This window comes from Mustela erminea, chromosome 10, assembly GCF_009829155.1.
Source record: "Mustela erminea isolate mMusErm1 chromosome 10, mMusErm1.Pri, whole genome shotgun sequence".
Lineage (NCBI taxonomy): Eukaryota > Metazoa > Chordata > Mammalia > Carnivora > Mustelidae > Mustela > Mustela erminea.
Window position 1 is genome coordinate 8,039,758 of NC_045623.1, and position 13,171 is coordinate 8,052,928.

Consider the following 13,171-nt stretch of genomic DNA (forward strand, 5'->3'; position numbering starts at 1 on the left):
AACTCCCCAAAAGATGGGGCACTAGAAATACCTTCAACATCTTTGAGTTTACCTGTAATACTTGGCTATATTACTTGGACATTTCTCTGTGCCTGGGACTAAGGGGAAAGGTGGCTGGGAATTTGGGGTCCTTTGAAGATAATCATTAATAGCTTGTTACCTTTAGGAGAGGATTGTGGAGTGTTTAGTGCTACTAGCACAAGACCTGTGAAGTCAGAATGCCTGCATTCTGCTCCTGGTTTATTTAACCATGAGTAAGTGATTTAAGCTCTCTGTGCCTCAATTTCTTTATCTGTAAGATGGGAATAATAATACCCACTTCCTAAGATTGCTGTGTTAAATGTCATAATCCATTAAAAGTTCTTATCACAGAGTCTGACACAGAATGTGCTCAGTAAATATTAGGCATTATTGTTGACTCCTTTGTTCATAAAATGGTTACGGATTATCTGCATACTTGTTGGCTTTACATCCAAAATATATCTCAAACCCAACTGCTCCTCCATCTTCACTTTTAGTAGCCTTCAGCAAATCATGATCATGGTCCGTCTAAACTTTTCCTGTAGCCGCTTAATCTTCTACTCTTGTTCCTCTCAAATTCATTTCCACAGCAGAGACATATTTTAACAAGTTAAGCTGATCATGTCTCTTTCATGTTTAAAACTTCTCAGAGGGTTGTTCATTGATTGCAATGAGAACTTCTTTCCATGTCTTAAGAGGCCCTGTGTGATTTGCTCCTAATTCTCAGTGTCAGATTGCTAATTTTCCTCCCTCCCTTCTTCCTCCTTTCTCCTCCTTCTCATTCTTCTCCTTTTTCATCTCCTTTCCCCCCCCCCCTTCCTCACTTGCCTTCCTCACTCTCCTCCTTTTCTTTTTTCTCCTCTCCCCCTTCCTTACTGATTAACCTCTAGCCACAATGGCCTTCTAATTCAGAGACTGACTAGTTCCTTGGCCAACAACTCTTCTGAACTCTCAATTAGACTGAGACCCTAAAAGGACACTTCTTATAACCCCTTGCTAATAGGTATGGTCTTTGACTGAATCCTACTGGTAAAATGGGAGTGGAGGTGACAGGTATCACTTAGAATCCTGGACCATAAAGAACCTCCAGACATAACCTTTTCTTTCTTCATCCATTAGCTGGATGCGGATGTGGATGAGAACCTCAGACATTAGTTCATCTTTAAGTAAGTGGAAAATAAATTTTTACTCTCTTGAGCTGCTGAGATTTTAAAGTTTAATTATTATAATAGCGAGCATTACCTTAACTAATACACCCTTTTTCTGTTTCTCAAACTCTTTCTGCTTTCATTCACTGCAGTTGCTATTTCATCTCCCTGAAATATTTATTTCCCAGCTCTTTTTATGACGGGGTCATGGATTCTTCACATCTTAGCTCAAATATTAATGACTCAGTGTTCCCATAGTCCCCCTGCCTGAAATGACTATCTTCTCTCTTATCATGTTTACTTCAGTCAGAGCATTTCCCAGCTTATATTTCCCTTTTTATTGTTTGTCTCATTCACCAGAATGTAAGAAACAGGTTCGCATCATCTGTCTTGTTCAGTATGGGATCCTCAGGGACTGGAATATTGCCTGAAAATAAATAAATGAATTGAATGAACAAGTAAAAAAAATATTTAATAGACTCTGAGCAGTATCTTGGGACCAAAAGAAAATTTGATCTATTTGGTGATAAGAAAATATATTTTTTATGACAAGTAAATTAGAGTTCTCCAGAGAAAAAGAACCAATAGGTTATATATATTGGCCCATATGTATAATATATCACATATATATATGATATATAGAACTAGTAAAGGATGTATATGTATACATATATATATAGATCTTCTTGATTTATGATAGGGTTGTATCCCAATTAACCAATCATAAGTTGGAAATATCCTGTGGAAAGTACATTTAACATACCTAACCTACCCAACATCATACCTCAGCCTAGCTAACCTTAAACATGCTCAGAATACTGATATAAGCCTATATTTAAGCAACATCTTCTAACAAACCCTTTTTTATAATAAAATGTTGTAGACCTTATGTAATTTATTGACTACTGTACTGAAAGTGATAAACAGAATGTCTATATGGCTACAGAATGGTTGTCAGTGTATCAGTTGTTCACCCTTATGATCAGCTGATTGACTGGGAGCTGTCTCTTGCTGCTACTGCCAAGCATTGCTAGCCTGGGAAAAGAGCAAAATTCAAAATTCAGAGTATATACAGTTTATACTGAATGTGTATTAATTTTGCACCATTTTTGTTTTTCTACACATATATATATGTGTGTGTGTATATATATACACATATATACATATATATACACAATATATATAATATAAAAATATATAATAGGTGTATACTGTGTATATATAACACACATATAAAATTATCTATGTAATATATAAGTATATATGATGTATATTGTATGTATATATGTAATGTGTAACATATATAACATATATATACATGCAGACGGATGTTGGAGATACTGCAAATTTGGTTCCAGACCACTGCAATAAAGCCAATTTTGCAAAAAAGTGAGTCAAATGAATTTTTTGGTTTCCCAATGCATATAAAGTTATGTTTATACTATACTGTAATCTATTAAGTATGCAATTGCAATGTCTAAAAATTCAATATGCTTATCTTAATTAAAAAAATTTTTTTGCTTAAAAATGCAAACCATAATCTGAACTTTTAGCAAATTATAATGAGTTATCTTTTTTCTGGTGGAGGGTCTTGCCTCAGTATTGATGGCTGCTGACTGATCAGGGTGAGGGCTGCTGAAGGTTGGGGTGGCTGTGGCTATTTCTTAATATAAGACAACAGTAAAGTTTGCTACATTAACTGACTCTTCCTCTCATGAAAGATTTCTCTGTAGCATGCAATGCTGTTAGATATCATTTTACCCGCAGTAGAGCTTATTTAAAAACTGTAGTCAAGGGGCGCCTGGGTGACTCAGTGGGTTAAGCCTCTGCCTTTGGCTCAGGTCATGATCTCAGGGTCCTGGGATTGAGCCCCACAGCGGGCTCTCTGCTCAGCAGGGAGCCTGCTTCCCTTTCTCTCTCTCTCTCTCTCTCTCTCTCTCTTTCTGTCTCTCTGCCTGCCTCTCCATCTACTTGTGATCTCTCTCTGTCAAATAAATAAATAAAATCTTAAAAAAAAAACTGTATTAGTCAATCCTTTCAAACCTAGCAGCTGCTTAATCAACCAAGTTTATGTAATATTTTAAATCCTTGGCTGTCATTTCAGCAATCTTCACCAGGAGTAAAATTCATCTCAAGAAACCGCTTTCTTTCCTCATTGGTAAGAAGCAACTCCTTATCCGTGAAAATTTTATCATGAGATTGCATCAATTTAGTGACATCATAAGGCTCTACTTCTAATTCTGGTTCTCTTGATAATGCCATCTCATTTCCAGTCACTTTCTCCACTGAGTCATCCATGAAGGTTTGGAACCACCTTCTTCCAAACTCTTCCTTATGTTGATATTTTAACCCCTTCCCATGAATCACAAATGTTCTTAATGGCATCTTAAATGATAAATTCTTTCCAGAAAGTTTTCTATTTACTTTGCCTAGATCCATCAGAGGAATTACTATATATGGCAGCTATAGCCTTACAAAATGTATTTCTTAAATACTAAGATTTGAAAGATATAATGACTCCTTAATCAGTGGTCTGGAGAATAGATGTTGTGTTTGCAAGCATGAAAACAACATTAATCTCTGGTATATCTCCATCAGAGCTCTTGGGTGACCAGGTATGTTGCCAATAAGCCATATTGTTTTGAAAGGAATCTTTCTTTGAACACTAGGTCTCAAAAATGGGCTTAAAATGTTCAGTAAACAATGTTATAAACAGGTTTACTGTCGTCCAGCCTTTATTGTTCCATTTATAGAGCACAGGCAGAGTAGAATTAGCATAATTCTTAAGGATCTTAGGATTTTCAGAATGGTCAATGAGTACTGGCTTCCACTTCAATTCACCAGCTGCATTAGCCCCTATCAAGAGTGTCAGACTGTTCTTTGAAGCATCAAAGCTCAACATCTCTCTAGCTATGGCAGTTCTAAATGGCATCTTTTTCCTATAGGGGATTGTTTTGTATGCACTGACAATCTGTCATTTAGTGTAGCCACCTTCGTTAATTATCTTGGCTGGATCTTCTGGAGAACTTGTTGCAGCTTCTGTATCAGTACTTGCAGTGTCACCTTGCACATTTATATGGTGGAGAAGGCTTCTTTCCTTAGACCTCATGATCTTATCTTTGTTAGCTTCAGACTGTCCTTCTACAGCTTCCTTACCTCTTAGTCTTGATAGAATTGAAGAGAGTTAGGGCCTTACTGTGGGTTTGGCTTTATCTTAAGGGAATACTGTGGCTGGTTTGCTCCTTCATCAGAACTTTCTCCACATTAATAATAAAGTCCGTTCCACTTTCTGATCATTAGCATGTTCACTGGTGTAGCACTTTTAATTTCCTCTAAGAACTTTTCCTTTGCTTTCACAACTTGGTTAACTGATGCAAGAGATGTAGTTTTTGGCCTATCTTGGCTTTCAACATTTGTTCCTTGCTAAGCTTAATCATTTCTACCTTTTGATTTAAAGTGAAAGATATGTGATTCTTCCTTCCACTTGAACAGTTAGAGGTCATTGTAGGGTGGTTAATTGGCCTGATTTCAATATTAATTTGTTTCAGGGCCTAGGGAGGTCCAAGGAAAGGGAAAGAGATGGGGGAATATCCAGTCAGTGGAGTTAAGTTTGCTGTCTTACATAGGCAGTTGTTGGCACCCCATAACAATTTCAACAGTAACAGGAAAGATTGCTGATCACAGATCACCATAACAGACACAATAGTAATGAAAATTTTGAAATATTGGAAGAATTACCAAAATTTGATAAAGAGACATGAAATGAGCAAATACTATTGGAAAAATGGTACTGATAGACTTGTTCCATGCAGTGTAGCTATAAACCTTCAATTTGCAATGGAATATCTATGAAACACAATAATGCAAAGTGCAACAAAATGAGATATGCCTGTAGATAGATAGATGGGTGGGTAGATAGATAGATAGATAGAGAGAGTGATTATGGAATCTGAGCAGTCCCTCAATCTGTTAAATTCTAGTCCAAGTCCAAAGGCCAGAGAACTAGGTGTGCCAGTGGTGTTAATCCCAGTTCAAGGGCAGGAGAGTACCAGTGTTCTAGCTCAACAGACAGGTAGGAAGAAGACAGTTCCTTTTTTTGTCTGCATCTTGTTCTATTCCCACCCGCAGTGGATTGGATGATACTTGCCTATATTGAGGAAGGCAATCTACTTCTGATTCAACCTACTTCTAATTCTGATGCTAATCTCATTTGAAGACACACCCAGATAATGTTTAATCTGGGCACCCCTTGGTCCCATGCAGTTGACACATAAAATTAACCATCATAAGAAGGATTAACAGGAATGGTACCTTTCTAAGAATGTATACATTAATAGAAAATTAATATACAACATGGACTAAAATGGCATGGCATACATTTAAAAAAAGAAGAGTTGAAAGAATTTAGAAAACCTTATAAGAATTTATAAGGTAGCTATTATTATCTCCATTGTATAGATGAGGGTAGAGGCTCAGAGCATTTCCCTTACCTGGCCAAAAATTACACATCTAGTAAACGATTAAGTTAGGGAGGGCTGCAAGCCAATCTTTTGACTCCAAATCCTATGTTCCTCAAAACAAGATACAACTTTATTTTTTCTTCAGATTTTGCATATCACTAAATATCCAGTTTATTTTTTTAAATTAAAAATTTTTTTTTCAATATCCAGTTTAAATATCACTTCTCAGTGTGCTTGCATGGCTCAGTCAGTTAAATGTCTGCTTTTGGCTCAGGTCATGATCTCAGGTTTCTGGGATCGAGCACGGAGCCTGCATCTCCTTCTCTCTCTGTTCCTTCCCTTCTTGTGTCCTCTGTCTTTCAAATAAATAAATAAAATCTTAAAAAAAAATCACTTCTTCCCATAAGATATGCCCTGGTATATGTAATACATACCTTCATGAATGAAACACTGAGCAATAAATGTATTGCTGCCTGTATAGTCATTGTATATTTAAATGTATTCTCACTATACTTGTCCTCCATTTGTTTTTCACTCATTTGTTCATTTTTCCTTTTATCCATTTAATCATTCAACAAATACTGCTTAGAGCTAATATAAGCTAGGCGCTATGACTGAAAAAGGAAATAAATGATTCTTACCCTTGAGAACGTAAAATTATTGAAAATGGTAGATGACCAAGCCTCTTGGATCATGAAGAAAGAAGACATGGGCTAACGATAGTGTTACTCAGGTCTCAAATGAAACTGCTTATTTGCTTCAACTTCTCGTTTCTAGATTTATCTTACAGAAAAGAGAAATTAGCTTCTCCATTACTTATATTCGTCTGTTTTCTAGTAACTATACCATTTCTAATTGGTACTTTGACCTAATCCAAAATACTTGAATAGCAAGAAAAGTGTACTTATTTAATCATGGATCTTAAATCTGTCTGCAGAAAATATGTACAGTGAATAATTATAAAACCAGAGAGGGAAAATGACTATAATAGTATTTCAACTCAACTGAATTGCATAAATTAAATCACTACTGTTCATACCAAGAATATTAAGCTCTTATGTGTTATTCTTTAACATTAGATTGTGTCCAAATTATGTGGAAAATAGATGGGAGACTTTTCATTGAGCATGAATGAGATGTCCCAGAGGGGCTCCAGAGGAAGACTGGGTGCCTACGTGTGATCTCATTACATAAATGAGATACACCTGCCACTTCATTCAGTTCAGCTTTGCTCTGGGGAAGGGGCAGATTTCTTGCGAATTCATTTGTATCTTAGTTAAAAATTGCCAGGTACCTGGGTGGCTCAGTGGGTTAAAGCCTCTGCCATCAGCTCAGGTCGTGATCTCAGGGTCCTGGGATCGAGCCCCGCATTGGGCTCTCTGATCAGCAGGGAGCCTGCTTCCCTGTCCCCCTCTGCTTGCATCTCTGCCTACTTGTGATCACTCTTTCTCTGTTAAATAAATAAAATAAAATCTTAAAAAAAATTGCCTTCAATTCGGGGGAAAAGGCGGAATTTTGCATATCTCTTGATACTGAACAGATTCTCTTCTTTGAAAGGTGAAGACTTACAGCGTCTGGAATATGTAAATGGAACGAATGCAGTGTCATTTTTCTTTTAAAATTTTATTTTTTATTTATTTGACAGAGAGAGTGATATCACAAGCCGGCAGAGAGGCAGGCAGAAAGAGAGGGGGAAAGGGGCTCCCTGCCCAGCAGAGAGCCTGATGCTGGCCTTGACCCCAGGACCCTGGGATAATGACCTGAGCCGAAGGCAGAGGCTTAACCGACTTAACCCAGGCGCCCATCATTTTCCCTTTAAAGTGGGGAACAAGTAGTGAAGATAGAACTGAATAAGAGGACTCACATTTGTGCTTAGATAGTTGTACATCAGTCTTTTTGTGGAGACTTTTGGTCTTGTCCCCTATAAGTATACTCAGCAACAAGTTCTCCCCCTACCCACATTCCTTCATTTCTAAACCTTTGTTTATCTTCAGGTATTTGGGGAACACAGGAACACATGTTGAACACATATGTTCATGTTTTATTGATAATTAACTTTTCAAATATGTTATCTTGTAAGAATAATTTGAGTCTTATTTAGTAGCCTTATTTTCTTAGATAGGGGGAAATTCCAATTTCTCTAAAATGAATAAGATCCCCTGACATTCTAGTTGGCATTGAACCCATAGCACAGTTGAACATAGGTATTTAGAAATTGAGTTTGGAATTGGGCCCTTAGAAATAGAGTGAGATTCAGGTTTCTAGATTCAGCAATTGTTTCTCATCTGTTTCAAGAAAAAAATTAGTATCTTGATTCCTGAGTTTGCTTTTACAGGAATGTTCAGATGAGAAGACTAGTGACCAAGCTAAATCACAAATTTGAAAAAGTGGTAGTTTTCACTTCTTCGGACCAAGGATGTTATTGGAAATTAAAGCTACCTTGAAGGATTTTATGGACTACAGAAATTTTTAGCCTGGCCCATAAACCTATGAAAAAAGATTGAAATAATTTTTAAAAACATGACATTTAAATTCCCATTTAGAATAAATATTGCTTTTGCCTTGTTAAATTCAAGAGAGACTTTTCTTGAACTGAAATATTCTTCTTCACTGTGGGGGTATTAACACCAGAAGGGACAGAGTTTGGAGAATATAACCTTGGGCAGGATGCTGTATCATGGCACTCTCTTTTGCCCGACAACATCACCCTTTCTGATGAACACTGGGGAAGAATGTGGGGTTGAAGAAGGCTTGGTGGGGAATAGGCAGTAATTTTCTGCTCTGAGCTCAGAGCAGAACAGCTATTCTAGGATGGTAAAGGGAAGGTGAATTCATGTCCTCAGGGAGCAAATGCATCACCCTCTCCTAAAATCCATTTGATTCCTAAAGACTAGAAACTGAATGACTGGTAATGAGAAGCTGAGGGGGTAATCGTTTCCATGTTTGATATGTAGTAGTTGAGAACTAGTGTTCTCCTATTTAGACACAGAGGCACTTTTCTGCATAGGTGCTGTGGCAGATTGTACTATCCAGTTATGGCTTCTTATATATTCTACATGGTCTTCCTATAATGTGACGTTGACATTCCTCCATTTAGAAGCAAGGTCTATGTACTCTGCCCTTAAACCCTAGTGGAATTTCATAACTGCAATATGTAGCAGAAATGATGTTGCATAAATTGTGATGCCAAATCACAAAAGGCTTCTGTCTGTCTTGCTTTTTCTTTGGTTAATCAACCTTCAAACACGCCAGTGTGCTGTGAGAAAACCCAAAGTAGTTCACACAAAGACTTCATGGAGAGGCCCAGGTGGAAAGGAACTGAAACTCCTAGCCAGCAGCCAGAATGAACCAAAATACTTGTGAGTTAGTGAGCCATGAGATGCTTCCAGCCTCCGTTTTCTATCTAGATGATACCAACTAGAGCAAAGGTTAGCTACTCTAACTAAGCGCTACCCAAATTGCAGATTTTAGAGCAAAATACGTGTTACAGTTATTTTACAACTTTTGGGGTGGTTTGTTACACAGCATTAGAGAGCAGGAATAGAGATCACTAAATGTAAATCTTCAGAGTTCTTCCAGCCCTCTCAAGTATTTATACCAACAACTTTTCTTATCATAGGTCTTAAATTCAAGTCCAAGAAAACCTACTATTAACATAATACTTTTTAGTGGCCTCAAATTGTATATGTGTTGTTTGTCTGTATTTGAAAGTCTCATTTATTCTTATGTCCATAAAAGTCAGGGAGAGAATAATTGTGATTGTCCTTGGTGTGACTTTTAAAAGGGTCTGTTTGAGATGAGCCACTGGGTACAGTTAGAGAAAATAAAGGACCGTTTGGCAATTGTGTTTACACTTCCGGTAGCCACTTGCAAGCTCTTAGTGTCACTGTTTTAATATTTTAGTCATAATCCAAATTTGCCTTTGTGACAAAACAGCCTGGCCAGTTTTTCCCTAAAAGCAAGTCTATAAAATTAATAATAAAAAAAATCCACTAATTATAACTTTACTAGGTGTTCTTAAAAAAAAAAAAAAAAGTCACTCCTAAATTGGTAAAATCTATAGGCTACCAAAGAAATCCAGTTACTATAACCAACCCTATAGAGCAATCCTGAAAAAGAAGATTTGAAAACAAATTAATAGGGGGTATGGGGATAGTATGGGGGGAGAGAAAGTGCACAAGAGAGAAGGGAAGGGAAACAGTTGTACAGCACTTGTTCATGGTATAAGATCAGTGAGTGGACATCAGTGGGGAGGATGAATCATGATGATGATAGGGATTATGGCCAGATAATTTAAAAAATCACATATTATCCTGAAATTATTTCTATTAAGTCTTACCATGTACTTAGAGCCATAGACTTTTTAGATCTTTTCCTTTAAGAAACCCAGCCAAGGACCAGTCCCTTTCTATCCTGCTGAACTAGCTGCCATGTTTCCAACAGGAAGAGGCTCTTGCCACCTTGTTCTTTCCTTCATGGCTTCAGTATGTTTTGAACAGCTACTTCATTTTTGTAATCTGCTTTCCAACCTCTCCCTGATTTTCTCCATTTCTACATACTATTATACATTTTCTTCATATATTTCATACCAAGATTTTAGACTGGGGAGTTAGTACTTCCCTTTGGCTCTGCTTCATTCTTTCCCCTACACTTGGATCTCACACACTTGATAATGGTGTTTCCAGTCCTTCTGGATCCAGTCTAGGGTTGTCCCTACTGTCCTACTGAACGTAATTTCATGTGCTGGTGTTCTTGACTCTGCCATTGAGATACCAAGGGACTAATTTAAGAGTAATCTAAGCAGACCCTTGTTTCACAGATAGGAACTGAGGCCCCCCAAAAGATGAGAGTCCTATACAGTGTCACATACCCAGTACTAGAAAGATCAGGGCTGTTCTTCTGATCTCTTGAACCCAATCATTTTCTAGTTTTTGTTTTGTTTTGTTTTGTTTTGTTTTTTTTACATATCACTGTGTTTTCTTCCTTACACTTAAAAATTGGTGTGTGTCTCACTGCAGTGAATGACCCTAGGTTTTTCTTTGGTTACTCAAACTTTTTTGTTGCACTCTCTTTTGCCCGACAACAAAATTGATACAACAACAATTGATATAAATTTCCCCAGGCTTACAGCTTTAAAATTTTTTTCTCCTCAGTTTGTGTATGGTTAGACTCGATAGCTTTCTTATCTTGCCCATAGGTTCATCTAGAGTTTGATATCACTTTTGCACTAAAATCCCACCCCACCCCCCAAACTGGCTGAGATTCTTGTTTATTTTTCTTCTTCTTTGGTTTTACATATGTAAAAACAGAACAAAAACCCATTGGGGAAAAAAAAGAGAACAGAACCACATTGTATACTGTAACCAGATAGAATATTTGATTCTGATAGATAACATAGATAGTAACTTCACCATGGCAGAAGACCATACCAACATTAAAGGCTGTCTGTAATTGTACTGACTGCTACACCTCAGCCCAAAGAAACTCAAATGAAGAGACAAGCCAATTCTGGGCTGTAAGTACATCAGAGTCCTTCCCATGGGCACACTGGTAAGGCATTTTTTTTTGGAGTTCCTGGATTTAATAGATCTATTTGGCTGCAAGATGGAGATTTTATATTTAAAACCGACAAGTAGATCATGACAAAGACTAAAAATGCTTTCCAGTTTTCCAGCCAGAGTCCAACATAATGGCTTCCACAAAGAAGGAGGTGAGAAGAAGAGCCATTCTGTCGTCAATGAGTTAGTGATCAGAGAATGCACCATCAACAGTTACAAGCGCATCCATGGAATGGGTTTCAAGAAGTGTGCCCCTTGGGCCCTCAAAGAGATCTGGAAATTTGCCATGAAGGAGATGGGAGCTCCAGGCTCAACAAAGCTGTTTTGGCCAAAGGAATAAGGAATGTTCTGTACTATGTCCATGTGTAGTTGTCCAGAAAATGTAACAAGGGTGAAGATACAGCAAACAAACTCTATACATTGGTTACTTATGCACCTGTCACCACTTTCAAAAATCTGTTGACAGTTAATGTGGATGAGACCTAACCACTGATTGTCAAATAAAGGTATAAAATTGCAAAAAAAAAAAAAGTGCTTTCCAATTGATATAAAATACCTTGATACAAGAAAATAACCATTCTAAGAAATACAGGCAAAATAAGGTTGTCATTGAGTGACATAAAATCCAGGTGAGAGGTAAGGAATTGAGGTTTTCACTCTGTCCTAATAAGTAAAAAACTGAAGGAACTGAAAAATCAACAGTTCCTTTTTTTCTTTTTGAATGTAGCTTTCTTTTAAAAAAATGTAAATTCAGTTAGCCAACATATGGTAGTGTTCAATGGTTCATTGGTTACATCTAGCACCCAGTGCTTATCACCTCACATGCACTCGTTAATGCCCATTACCCAGTACTTTTTAAGAGAAAGGGAAGCAAACCATAAGAGACTTCAATGATAGAGAACAAACTGAGGGTTGCTGGAGGGGAGGTAGATGAGAGGATAAGTTAAATGGGTGATGGGTATTAAGAAAGGCACTTGTTATGATGGATATTGGGTGTTATATGTAAGTGATGAATCACTAAATTCTACTTCTGAAACTAATATTATCGTGTACCTATTGGCTATCTGTATGTCTTCTTTGGAAAAATGTCTATTCAGAACCTTTGCCCTTTTGTAATTGGATTCTTTGCTTTTTTGGTTATTGAGTTATATGAGTTCTTCATATATTTTAGATATTAACCTCTATTGGATATATGATTTGCAAATATCTTTTCCCATTCAGTAGGTTGCCTTTTTATTTTGTCGATGATTTTCTTTGCTGTACAGAGCTTTTTAGTTTGATGTAGTCTCATTTGTTTATTTTTCCTTTTGTTGCCATTGCTTTTGGAGTCAGATCCAAAAGAAGTGGTGATATCTCCAAGAATGATGTCAAGGAACTTAACACCTGTTTTTTTTAGGAGTCTAATTGTTTCTGGTTTTATATGCAAGTCTTCAATCTATTTTGAGTTAGTTTTTATGTGTGGTGTAAGATAGTAGTCCAGTTTCAATTTTTTTGCATATGACTGTCCAGTTAACTCAGTATCATTTTTTAAGAAACTGTTCTTTTCTCATTGTGTATTCTTGCCTCTTTTGTCATAAATTAATTCATCATTTATCATGGGTTTATTTCTGTGTTCTTGATACTGTTCCATTGATATATTTGTCTGTTTTTTTTTTTTATGCCAATACCATACTGATTTCATTATTATAGCTGTGTAATATAGTTTGAAATCAAGGTGCATGATGCCTCCAACTTTGTTCTTTTTTTTTTCTTTTTTCTTTTTGTTTATTCTTTCATCTTTTGCTGAAGTATTTTTTAAATTATTTTTTTAATAAACATATAACATATTTTTATCCCCAGGGGTACAGATCTGTGAATCGCCAGGTTTACACATTTCACAACACTCATCATAGCACATACCCTCCCCAATGTCCATATCCCCACCACCCTCTCCCATCCCCTCTCCTTCCAGAAACCCTCAGTCTGTTTTTTGAGATTGAGTCTT

The 13,171-nt window shown here is 36.8% G+C and overlaps 1 pseudogene; it reads left to right on the plus strand.

The window, feature by feature from the left end:
* The first annotated feature begins 11,284 nt into the window (after positions 1 to 11,284).
* On the plus strand, positions 11,285 to 11,673 carry LOC116567394 (annotated as a pseudogene).
* Positions 11,674 to 13,171: the final 1,498 nt, after the last annotated feature.